Source organism: Scyliorhinus torazame, chromosome 13, assembly GCF_047496885.1.
Source record: "Scyliorhinus torazame isolate Kashiwa2021f chromosome 13, sScyTor2.1, whole genome shotgun sequence".
NCBI classification, from domain to species: domain Eukaryota; kingdom Metazoa; phylum Chordata; class Chondrichthyes; order Carcharhiniformes; family Scyliorhinidae; genus Scyliorhinus; species Scyliorhinus torazame.
The window spans coordinates 150,144,931-150,158,925 of record NC_092719.1 but is presented as its reverse complement, the minus strand read 5'-3'; positions in this window follow the sequence as shown (position 1 = coordinate 150,158,925).

Genomic DNA, 13,995 nt, shown 5'->3' with positions numbered 1-13,995 from the left:
TGCCGACAAAACCCCTCGAACCAGCACCGATACGAACAACCAAACCCCCCACCTAGGAACAATGTTAGGCCGATGCATAATGTTAGCACCCGTTCAGACAATTTAGGGTTTAATTCCACAGATTGACAGTGTTCGGACTCCCCGACTTGGGTCTGTGACACACGCTGGGACAAATCAAGCAGACCATTAGTTACAGGCACAGTCCGGGGACATACAGTCGATTTTCTTTGGGACACAGGAGAATCCCGCACGACCTGGAACTCCTCCACCATGTTTCAACAGGACAAATGGCGCACCACAGACACCATCACCCTGAGTGGATTTGCCGGCCACATACAGCAAGGATATATTACAGCTCCCATACCCATTCAGATAGGGAACATTAGCACCAGGCACCCAGTCGTTTTAGTTGGCTTACCCCAAACAGCAGAACATATTTTAGGCATTGATTTTACGAGCTCCCATAATCTTTCGTTTGACCCAGCAAACAAATGTGTCTGGCGAATGGCCAAAACAGCTGGGGCTCCTGCTATGCTCACAGTAGGGGATTATGGAAACGTGATTTGCTCAGTAGGGGACTATTGGTTTAATCCGCAAACAATTAGTGCAGACCAGGCGATTAGAGAGGTCCTCATAAAACACAAAGCTTCGTTGGCACAATACAAACACGATTGTGGGAAGATCCCAGGTACAGTAAAGATTTCAGGTCCCGATCCAAAGCTGCAAAAGCAATACGGTTTCCCACAGCAAGCCGAGGGTGAGATTTTGAAGGTTATTAACAGTTTGTTAGACCAAGGAGTTATTCAACCCGTAGCGTCCACAAATAGTGCCCCAATTTGGCCCGTAAAAAAGCCCGATGGTTCATGGCAACTAACGATCGACTACCGACAACTTAACAAGGTAACCCCTTTAGCAGCCCCCCACTGTTGCCACGAGTCCCGAGACCATGCTCAACAGGGAGTACAGGCAGAATATTTCACAGTGCTGGACATCAGCAATGGCTTTTGGTCCATCCCGTTAGACAAAGCCTGTCAGTATAAGTTCGCGTTTGCGTTTGAAGGACAGCAGTACACGTGAACATGCCTCCCACAAGGATTCCATAACTCCCCCTTCATTTTCCACCAACAATTGGCCAACGGACTTTCTAAATTTTCCCGACCCGAATGCCTCATTCAATATGTAGACGATCTGCTCTTGCAAACGGACACAAAAGAGGAACACGTAGAGCTCTTATCGGAATTATTAGGCCTACTGCAATCCATCGGATGCAAGGTCAACCCCAAAAAGGCCCAGATTTTAAAGGAAAAGGTTGTTACCATCACCACCCACGGGAGGAGAGAAATTGAGGAAAACGGATCGAGTCCATTGTTAAATTGCCCCTGCCCCAAAATGTCACAGCACTCCGGTCATTCCTAGGTTTGGTGGGATGTTGCAGAAATCATATAGATGGTTTTGCCACTAAAGCAGCCCCACTCTCAGAGCTCCTTAAAAAGAACGCCCCATGGGAATGGCTTCCGCAGCACCCAGACGCCATTGATGATGTAAAACACGCCCTAGGCACAGCCCCCGCTTTGCAAGTTCCAGACCCAGACTTGCCCTATGCGATAGAAGTAGCTGTGGTGATATGCATCACTGTAAATACACAAGGGGTTAATGTAAATACACTATGACTAAGTAAACACTAGAGGGAGCACCAGAGACATCATGACATGCAGACATACAGCTAATGAACACATAGAATAGGTCACGACCAATGGGCAGTCAAGACACACAGAGGTGACACTACCACAAGGAGGCATTACACAACCCACATATAAGGACAGGGTACACCTGCTCTGTCTCTTTCCACAGGCGACACGTAGAGAGTAGGACAGGGGCAGATCAGAAGCATCATACCCACCACGTGGCTTAGAGCAGACTGGTTAGTTAGACTGAGTTACTATAGCAAGATTAGCAGGAGAGTCAAACTCATAGAGAACTGTGCTAATGGTTCAATAAATCAAATTGAATTTACTTCACCGTCTGGAGTATCTTTTGGTCAAAGCTGCATCGAGTTGCAGCCTGTGTTATCCCAGAGTACATAACACAACGGTAGCAACCACCGACCGAACCCTATCAGCACTACTCCTGCAAGAACGACACGATCACTTAGGACCCATGGCCTATGCCTCAAGAGTATTAGACCCCATGGAGCAAGGATTCTCAGCCTGCGAACGGCACTTGCTTGCAGTCTTTTGGGCAGTTCAGTAGTTTGTGTACATCACAGGCCTTAACCCAGTCACGATCTTGATCGAGCACACCACCACGTAACTATTACTAGACGGTAGATTAAAGGATGGTTCAGTCAGCCAAATCAGAGCAGCCCGTTGGACACCACTGTTACAAGGCAGGGACATTACGGTAAAACGCACCAAGACACACACATTTCTGACCGATAATCCCCAATATGCAGGGACTCCACATGAGTGCCAGATTATAGCAGCCCAACACCACACAGGACCCATTATCCCAAAGTCACTGCACCCATGAGCAGGCAGTAAGACACAGGATTCCCAAACCTCAGGGAATGGTTTAAAAATTCATGTAGACGGTTCCTCCACAATCGGAAATGGAGTTAGAATTACTGGTTGTGGAATCTATGTGGAAGATGCGCAGGGACGCCCACTAGAAGAGATCGCTTTAAAATTGCCCGGCCACCTAGGTTCACAAGCAGCAGAACGCACAGCCATAGCCTATGTAGTTCAACACCTTGACTCTTTTCCAACCCCCGCAGACATACACTCAGACAGCCTGTATGTGTGCAACAGCTTAATAGAATTCCTGCCCCTGTGGGAATCCCGAGGTTTTGTATCAGCCGATGGAAAACCCCTACCCTCTGCCCCGTTGTTAAAGCACATTCTCAAAACAGCCTCAGATCGTACATATGGTATTATTAAAGGAAGAAGCCATCATCGCTCCTCCCCACCCGGTAATGTAAAGGCAGACGTCTTAGCCAGAGCAGGATTACGCCATGGTCACTTCTGCCAGCCACCCGAAAGCGAACCGATACACTCAGTCCAGGTTTCCCAGATTAATATTGAGGATCTATCTCAAGCCCAAAAAGCAGACAACACCCTCAAACAGGTTTTCGACGGCAACTTCCCAGCTCCCTATGATAAATGGAAGGACGCACTGACTGTACAGGACGGCATAGTTTAAAAAAATTAAATTTATGTGGTCCCCACCCAGGACAGAAACCAGCTCATTTACCAATTTCATGACGGACACGGACATCAGGGGATAGACAATACCATTGCCCATTTAAGACCTTTGTGTTGGTGGCTCGATTAAAAAAGCGATGTAACCCATTATGTCGAGAATTGCCTTATCTGTGCTCAGAACAATCCTGAATGTTACTAAAAGAAAGGACAATTATGTCACATCCGACCTGTTAATGGCCCTTGGACAAATTTGGAAATCGATTACATTGGCTCCCTTCCCCTTGCAGAAATGGTTTCAAGTACTTGCTGGTTGTAATCGACACATTTACTAAATGGGTCGAAGCATTTCCCTCACGGACAAACACAGCAAAGGCCACCGCTAAGATTTTGACCCAACAGATATTCGCACGTGGGGTCTCCCCCGCAGCATTGAGTCAGACCAAGGTTCCCACTACACCAGCAGAGTCATGCAAAATGTTTCAACAATTTTTGGGATCAGAAATTCCACATAGCATATCCCCCCCAATCCAGCGGCATTGTCGAGAGAATGAATCAAACTTTAAAAGCGACCATTAGGAAGCTGGTGCAACAGAACAATACCACATGGGACACCGTCCTCCCATTTGCTCTCATGTTTATTCGGAACACCGTTTCCAGTTCAAAAGGTTTTACCCCCCACACTTTCATGACCGGACGGCCCATGAAGGGTATTGAATATTTATTAGGCCTCGATTTGGCAAGCCCTACAGTAACCGCCCTCACCCACGAAAAAGCAGTCCAACTGGTTACAGATAACATTAAAGCGGCACAACTCGCTGCAGCTGTCCGATTAGTCGCTAAAAGGAAGCAGAATAAAGCCTGCTTTGACAAAACCATCCACTCCGTAGAGTACACAGTCGGTCAGCAAGTAATGGTTTCACTTTACAACCCCAGTTCTTTCCTCTCCCCCAAATTTGCAGGACCCTACTCCATTTCGGATAAAGTGAGTCCCTCCGTGTACAAGATAAAGTACCCCAATGGTAAAACTGGTTGGTTCCACATCAACCAACTCAAAGTCTACGGATCCCAATGTAGCCACTCCTACCACATCTCTCTGGCAACAGGAGACGATTCCGCCCCGCCCATCGACAACTTAGTCCGGGTCGGACTAGGTTGTCGATGGGCGGGGTGGAATCGTTGGTCCTACGCCAACCCTCCCCCAGCCATACCGACATTTATCCCTTGTCCACACCCACAGACCCGAACTTGTCTCCGCCCACAGGTACAGACTTTCACTGTGAACTTGACTCCGACGACAGCGAGAGCCTCCTGGATTTGATTACTATCCCTGAACACTGGCGCAATCTCTCTGCCCCCAGTCACCCCAATCCCTGGAACCATGACTTAGATATCTTTGACCCCCTATATACCCTTCCCCAGCCACCGCCACAGCCACTGCCTGACCACAGTAACTTGCCCTCCACTCCCACTGCCCCTACGCCTCACGACAAACAAGCCCCTCTTTGGCACCGCGACAACTCTTGCAGACTAGTAAGGCACAGCGATTCAGATTATCCGATGGCCCACGCGGCCAAGGCACAGAAACGGCAGACACGAGTCTGGCAACTGGGAGATGGTGATGATTCAGATTCATTTTGGTAATGCATTTACAACACTGTTTGGTACAGAGCCCTGAGGTGTCCAGATGATGAGAAAGAGACACGCCTAAGTATTAAGGTGTCCAAGTTCTGATGGAGCCTGCCCGCCTTTTTCCTTCTTCTTTTTTCTACTACATGGTTTTAATTCATGTCGCCCAACACAAAATTACTCTTCTGATTCAGGGTACGATGCCCTATGACAGTTAAAGGCACAAGCTTGTGGGAAAACAGATCATTGTTTTCCCAGTCTTTATAACAAGTTTCCACACGACTACAAACTCTTACCGTCCACCCAGGTCACCCAGGTAGGGAGTAACGGCACTAATCCCCGCCCTACCTGAGGACCCCAAATTCATCCGGTCAGTTAAGCTCGGGTAATGGAGTAACGGCACTAACTCCCGCACTACCCAGGGATTCCTCCCATTCTTATCCTGCTGCGACCCACACGCACCTCATGTTCTCGTCACTTCATATGCTCTGGAATGGTTCTCTACACTCTGCATTGCCTTTGGCAGGCTTTAGTTTCACCTTCTCTGCTCTCCCTTTGGTTGTGGTATAAAAAATGCATTTTGCCACATTCTGTACGCTCACGCCTTCTTTCCTTTACCTTTCACGACCCCCTGGTCACTCCCCACCTGCTATTTACACAGATGACACAATTGGTTGCTATAAACGCTGTTACACGCGAACTACCTCTGAACCCTGCGACAAAACTCTATAAAACTGGCCGTCCTGAAATTCGGCTGGTTAAGATAAGCCTCAACCACCACTGGTTGCAAGTAAAGACTGGTCGAAGAAATTGTCCGCCCACTCCCCGCATCGACCACAAGCTGCGAGAGTCTCTGTATTTACAAATTTGCATTGCTTGTCTCTCCAAAATGGTATTTCAAAATAAAAATGAGGGAGTCACACATGGTGATAATCGTAACAGCTAATTGGAGTAAGGAGAGAAAGACTAATAAAACGAGATATTAACCAAAGATAATAAATACTATGCTTGCACCCCCAGGATTACACGGAAAACAGAAAACTCAGGATGAAGCAAGGACGTCTGACATGCGTTTGGATCATCGCTGGACTTCTGCAACTGCGCGCGTAACGGACTTTTGTTACAAACCCCACACCAGCTCCGAACACTACCACACAACAGACCACCACGAGCCCGGACACTACACCACACAAAAAGACAGACATCGAGACCCTCACTTGGTGCGAAAACATTGCCAAATGGAACCCCCTTTCATACATAGTAGAGGCCCTTCTAGTAATTGCAATAATCTGCAGCGTCATTCAGACACTCCGACTCCGTGAATGGCGAGCAAAAGCCTCCCGCTCCCCAATATATACAGTCCGAGCCCCCTTCTTTGGAATTCAACAAACTTAAACGCATGCCCAATCACTGCTAAGAATAAACCATGTACCTCTTTAACTTTATTAGTTTTAAGTAGAAATGTGAGGCTGCTGTTTTAAATTTTGAACTGTACATATGTTCTTTGATATTCACCGGCAGCATGAGAGTAGCTTAGATAATGTTAGCTAGAGATCAACTGTGCGGATAAATTAAATGTTTTGTAGTGACCTAAATTATAGTGACCGTTAGAGATGAATTAATTTATGAATGTATTAATGGAATATTAGGTAAATGTCCCAAACCATAAGATAGAGAAGAGTAGAACCTTGCCTTGACCAAGGGTGACCGGTCCACCAAGGATGAACAGGGATCGATAGTGTGATCCACCATGCTTCGCGTTCAAGATCAAGAGGACGGGATGTAGCCATCTAAGATGGCCACCTGCAAAGGACCATGCGAATTATGGTCAACCTAGGACTCAGACAGATACTGAGCCTATGTGTATTTGAAACACAGGTAACCAGACCTGATCGAAACACCCTGCTCGTTTGCATTTTAATGGCCCATTTTCCCAGGACAATAGAACTTCAATCAAGCAACCGGTACAGCCACAGACTGATCGGCGCCACTCCCCTTACTCAGAAAGCCCAACAGCCAAGGTCAGTGATCGCTAAGGACCCACCCAGCTACCAAGGCACCTGCCCCTTTATTGGCCGGAATTGACGACAGTGATCAGAGCCCTGTCGAACTATTGGGTGCAAGGTTAAGGACCGCCCCAAAGAGCGCAAAATCCCAGAGGGATAAAAGAGAGCACAGCCATCTGTTCTGTATCTTTTGGATCCGGCCTGTGCCAAACCAATTGTAGCAGGAACAGCCAGACAAGTTCAAGACCAACGATTGCTACCTGACGGATGAGCCCAGCAGAGGCAGAGCCGCTTTTTTTGAACCAGCCAAGTGAAATCCAGATAAAGGCCTTATCCATTTGAACAGTGACGGTCGTCCTGAAGTTAAGTATAGGTTATTGTAGCTGATAGGTGTAGTTTAACTTGTAGTAGATATTGTGTTTGCATGTCAAGGTAATTCTTGTGTATGTAAATAAACCATCTTTTGAACTAACTAACTGATTGTATGCTCATTTAATCGATATAAGGGAAGGCTTGTGGTTCAGCAACATTATCATTAATATTAGCAATAGTATTGGCAACGCTGTTGGGATCGAAAACAGGCAACAGGATGTACTAAGATATGATTTGCATACCAACAACTTCTCCAGTCTACTGACTCTGGGGGTAAGTCTATACAGGTCAGCAATGTTGGAGTGGCAAGGTGGTAAACTCAGTGCTAAGTATTGCCAACAGTGACTCTTTTCACTGTAGACACCAAGAGAGATATTTAGGCACAGAATATGAGAAAAATGGGTGGCACAGTGGTTAGCACTGTTGCCTCACAGCGCCAGGGACCTGGGTTCAATACTGGCCTTGGGTGCCTGGCTGTGTGGGGTTTGCACTTTCTCGCCGTGTCAGGGTGGGTTTCCTCTGGGCGTTCCGGTTTCGTCCCACAGTCCAAAGATGTATGGGTTAGGTGGATTGACTGTGCTAAATTGCCCTTAGTGTCCTAAGACGTGCAAGTTAAGTGGGGTTGTGGGAATAGGGCAGGGAGTGAGCCTAGGGTAAGGTGCTCTGTCAGAGGTTTGGTGCAGACTCGATGGGCTGAATGGCCTCCTTCTACACTGTAGAAATTCTATGATTTCCATAGTTCTAAAACAATAATGTGAAAAAGGAGAATTGTTCCTTCATCACATAACCTGATGAATACTTGGTGCAGCGTGAATTAATAGCAATTGAAACATATGGGGCGGGATTCTCCGTCCCGCTAGACCCATTCTCTAGTGCGGCACGTCCCCGCTGGCAGCAGGCTCCTCCATCGCGGCAGCCAGCCAATGGAGTTTCTCATTGTGGCCATCCCCATGCCGTAGGGAAATCCCCAGGCGTGAGTGCGCTGCCGGTGAAGCAGAGGATCCCGCCGACGGAGAATCCCACCCATGCTCTGCTGGTTCTTTGCACTAGGAAAGAAAGTTAGGATTTTCTAGAATTCCTCAGTTTGATGTTATTGGACTTACAGCTGGAATGAATGCTGCTGGATTGTTGTAAAAACCCAACGTGTTCACTCATTTCCTACAAGGAAGGAAACCTGCCACCTCAACCTGATCTAGCTTGCATGTGGTCCCGGTCTTGTGTTATATGGTTGACTCAGTTGCAACAAAAGTTGCCAGAAGCAGTTGAAGAATCTTCTGAGCGTATCTACAATAGGCAATAAACGTAACCATGCCAATGCTATCGACAAACAGAGAATAAATAAAGGAATGTTGTTTAATTGTGCTTCTGTTGGCATTTTCTTTCTGAGTTCACATTCAACCAAATATTATTGGGTTGGGGACCATAGAATCATAGAATTTACAATGCAGAAGGAGGCCATTCGGCCCATCGAGCCTGCACCGGCCCTTGGAAAGAACACCCTACCTAAGCCCACACCCCACCCTATCCCCGTAACAGAGTAACCCCACCCATTCCAACCTTTTTTTTTGGACACTAAGGGCAATTTAGCACATCGTTGGACTGTGGGAGGAAACCGGAATCGAACCTGGGACTCTGGAGCTGTGAAGCAACTGTGCTAACCACTGTGCTACCATGCTCCCCGATGGAAGAAGAGAATGACTCCTTACATTTCTTGCTGCCTATTTGGCTACTTTGGAGAAGCCAGTGTTGGTTTGGGTAACCTCTTCAAATGCCAGCAGAGATCAAGGCATGGGATCAGCCTGGTTATGGGTTTGTTGGCAGCATGTTCGTTTCATGCCGTCTTCTGTTTTACATTATCACTGTTTGCAACCAGCACTAATACTATTCACTGGCCACATGCCTCATCAGGGGGTCTGATATTATTGGTAACTAGTGATACTTAAAGGCAGCCTGCACCTCTTAAAATGGAAAGTGTGACTACAAGAAATAGTGGGAGTCTTTTGGGAAATGCATTTGTGCTGTAATATAATGCAGAATGGTTGAACATGCGACAGAGCATGCGCCACGTTTATCTGACAATGCACTGGAGGTCACTATGCAAGATCTAGAGAGAAGGAGAAGTAACATATATCTGCAGTGGGATCGGAAGCACTCCAAATGTATGCTCAGCAGACAGTGGGGATATATGGAGGTGGAGATCAATACAAGGTGAATAGATCGCAGAACCTGAATGCTGTGCAGAAAGAAGTTTAGTAACCTGATACAAGTTGTCAAGGTGAGTGAGTTCAATCTTCAAATGGCATATCCAACAAAGTGCACCACTAGCCTCATCCATTACTTCATACCCTTCACCTGCATCACCTAACAATCAATAATCTCCATCCATCTGAACTCAACCCTTCATTCATATAGTTCACCTTCACACACTGTTGCAAGCCTCACATCCATAACTCAGAGCTCACACACACTGGTAACTATTCAATGATGACAGCCATACACCCAAAACATATTGCAGGCATATCACTGATGGCACATAACAGGAGGTTATAGGAATGAATGGTACATGCATGATTGATCTCCATGAAGGAGACAGTTTTGATCATCATGGGAATAGGCATTGCTGAGGCCATAGCCAGTGCTGGCACTGGAGAATCAATATGAAGGTCTCTGCACACTTAATCCACCTTCTCTCTACCCACCTCTCTTCCCTCATCATCAACAATAACAACGGCAACTTGCATTTATATAGCCCCTGTAATGTATTAAAATGTCCCACGGTGCTTCACTGGAGTGCTTTGTTGTAATGATTGTTGTAAACACTCATCTGGTTTACTGATGTCCTTCAGAGAAGGAAATCTGCCTCTCTTACCTGGTCTGGCCATGTGGTGTCCTCGGTCGTGCTCACCAATAATGTGGCCAACTCTTAACTAATCTCTGAAATGGACGAGCAAGCTACTCAGTTAAAGGGCAAGTAGGGATGGGGAACAAATGCTGGCCTTGCCGGCAACCCCCAAATCTCATGAAACAAAAAAAATATCAGGGGGCACAGAGATGATGTGAGAACGGCAGTTGGTACATGTAAGGACATGAGCAGCAGGGTTTTGGATGATCTCCAGTTTATGGAGGGTAGGAGTGTGAGACCAGTCTGGGGTTTTTTGGAATAGCCAAGCCTGAGACAGGGGTAGAGACATACAGTGTTACAGAGGAGGAAATAAGTGGCCTTAGTGATGGTGCAGAAATGGGGTGGGGACTAAATATGACTGGAAGGTGTGTGAACAGTCTGGTTTAGCCTCACATTATTGGCAGGCAGAGGGATGGAGCTAGAGAATGAAGTTTGTGGTGGGGGCAAAGAGTGGCTGCAGTCTTCTCAATCTTCAACCAGAGGAAATATCTGCTCATTCAGTACTGGATGTTGGATAAGCAGTCTGAAAATTAACAACAGTGGAGAAATTTAAAGAGGTGGTGGGGAGGTAGAGGTGGCGAGAATGAGTTTTCGGATGATGTCACTGAGGGACAAAATGGAGATGAGGCATGGGATTCTCCGTCCCGCCACGCCCGTTTCTGGTGCGGCACGCCCCCCGCCAGCAGCAGGACCCTCCGTTTCGGCAGTCGACCAATGGGGTTTCCCATTTTCGGCACCCCCACGCCATTGGGAAATCCACAGGCGTGTGTGATGCCGGCAAAGCGGAGGATCCCGCCAATGGAGAATGCAGCCTGAAAAATCTCACAATCTTTCGCAATTGAGAAGTCGGCTATGTTGTAAGCATACGCTTCTTACATTCTCCCCTCTTCTCAGCATAATGAAAATGAAATGAAATGAAAACTGCTTATTGTCACAAGTAGACTTCAATTGAAGTTACTGTGAAAAGCCCCTAGTCACCACATTCCGGTGCCTGTTCAGGGAGGCTGTTACGGGAATTGAACCATGCTGCTGGCCTGCCTTGGTCTGCTTTCAAAGCCAGCGATTTAGCCCTGTGCTAAACAGCCCCTGCTATATCTGGCTATAGTCCTTTAATTTCATTTCATTTGCACTGAGTGCTACATTTGAGTGCTATAGTGAGAGTTTGGTGACTGAGGGAGTATAAGGGTTCATTTTTATCTAAAGTCTAGTCTTTTATTTAATTAATTAACTTAAAAGTTGCTGTTTGGTTTAGACCTTTTATAGGGTCTTACTACTCTAATTTATATATACATTTTTTTTTGCATGTGTTTTGCTATTTTTTGTTGTTGTTGTGTTTTTTGTGATATTATGACCTGCACGTTTATCTACACGGACAGGAGTTAAGCCAGCATCCGCCACAGACACTGGCGTGATGCTGGGTGTGAAAACCAAAGAAAAGAACATAAAGGAACTGATGGATAAAACAAAAGTGGGGAGTGCCCCAAAACAACGAGTGGAGCACAGCCCAAAAAGAACGAGAAAGGAAATAAAAACTTATCAAAAACCCGTCAAATTAAAGTGTGAGAATCGTGGTCGATAAGGCAATCCAACCCCTGCAGTGCCCACCGAGCACAGAAGGTCTCAAGTGTGCCCGTGGCCACCGCATGCTCCCGCTCCAGGGACACCCGGCCGCGAACGAGGCCGTGGAAGATGGGCAGACTGTCAGGCTGGACGGCCCCCTCGGTCGCCCGCTGCCTGGACCTATAAATGGCAAGTTTGGCCAGGCCCAGGAGCAGGTTCACGAGGAGGTCCTCCGCCTTCCCCGCCCCCCTCCGTACCGGATGCCCGTAGATCAGGAGCGTGGGGCTGAAGTGCAAAGAAAACCTCCACAACAACGTTGTCAAGAAACCGAAAAGGGAGTGCAGCCTAGGACAGAGAACATAAACGTGCTACACGGTCTCCACCAGGCCGCAAAGGTGGCAGGTCTCTGGCAGAGCCGTGAAGTGATTTAAACGATAATTGCACGGCACTGCCAAGCGCAACACCCTCCACCCCAGGTCCCCTAGTTTTATGGGGAGGACACCTCTGTCGAGGGACCTCCAGTGGGGATCACCGCCGCCGGACGGCAACGAGGCACGTCCAGGCGGTGGGCAACGGCAAGGAGGTGGAAAGTGTGCAACAGCAGGCCGTACAGGAAACCCCTCCCCGCAGTGCGAAAGGGCACAGAGGATATTTCCGCGAGGCGGCTGGGGCTGTGGGGCACCAGCACCCGGGGATGGTTTCGGGGTTTGGGACCAATGTGGAATTCCGTCCGAGCAGGGGCCGCTCAGACAGGATACCACCGCACAACCGTGCCGTCTCAAGGCCAAGTGTGCTTACGGGGCCGAGCACGACCGTTTTGAAGCCTTGGATAGCATTGGTCGTGCACCGGACAGACACCGCTCCACTCCTGGCAAGCTCGTAGGGTGTCATCCAGCCCGCCCCTCCGCCACCCAGCACGTCCCCGATCCTGGTCACACCGGCATCCACAGCCCTCCGCTCCGCCAGCCACCTGAATAGATATTGGCGGAGGTGCGGATTCCTGAGCAGCGGCTCCCTTACGACAGCCACTCCTCCTGACGGGGGAGAGCTGCGGCGCGTGGCGACCGTGTTCCAGACTTTGAGAAGGTCCTGGTACAAGACGGGCAGCACCAACAAAGAGTTCCGAAGATCATTCCGGTCAACGAACAGGAGCTGCACGTCATAGTTTAGGCCGTGCACCTGGCGGAAGAAATACGTCGCCAGGGCACACCATCGTGGAGGAGGCTCAACGTACAGGTATCGCTGCAGAGTCTGAAGGCGGAAAGTCGTAATCTGGGTGCGAAGGCACACCAGCACCAAACCGCCCTCCGCAATCGGGAGACTCAAGACCTCCGCAGCGACCCAGTGCAATCCTTTGTCCCAGAAGAACCGAAGCAGCGTTCTCTGAATGCGTGTGACAAAGTCAGGGGGAGGAGTCGAAGTGACCAGCCGATGCCACAGCATAGAGGCGATCAGCTGGTTTATGGCGAGAACTCGACCCCTGTGGGACAGCACTCGGAGCAGTCCTGTCCAGCGTCCCAGGCGAGTGGTGGCCTTGGTCTCCAGCTCCTGCCAGTTCGCCGGCCAGGCTTCCTCTGCCGGGCAAAGATGGACTGCCAAGTAGAGGATGTTGGTCCGACTCCAGCTAAAGGGCCTGAGCTCCTCCGGGAGGGGGTCCATCTTCCACGGACCAACCAGGAGTCCGGAACATTTAGCCCAGTTGATCCTAGCAGAGGACGCGGCGGAGTACACAGCCTGGCACTCTCGCATCCTCCGCGGGTCACCGGGGTCAGTGAACATGAGGAGCACATCATCAGCGTAAGCCGAGAGGACCACCTCCATGTCCGACTCACGCAGAACCAGCCCCGACAACCTCCTCCACAGGAGGCACAGGAGAGGCTCCACGCACACAGAATAAAGTTGGCCGGACAAGGGGCAGCTCTGACGCACCCCTCTCCCAAAGCGAAGGGGCGCCGTCAGGGACCCGTTAACCTTAATCAGACACTCTGAGGCGGCGTACAATAATCGGATCCGGGCGACGAAGTGCGTCCCGAACCCGAAAGCTCGCAGAGTCCCGAGTAAATACTCGTGCCCCACCCTGTCGAACGCCTTCTCCTGGTCAAGAGACAGGAAGGCGCTCGACATACCAGTCCTCTGGGTAAATGAATAACATCCCGGACCAAATGGATGTTATCGTAAATGGTTCGGTCCGGGACTGTGTAGGACTGGTCAGGGTGAATCATGTGGTCCAGCCAAGGCGTAAAGACATCACCTTGGCAAAGATTTTGTAGTCTGTGCTGCGGAGGGAGACCGGTCGCCAGTTTTTAAGCAGGCGGAGATCCCCCTTCTT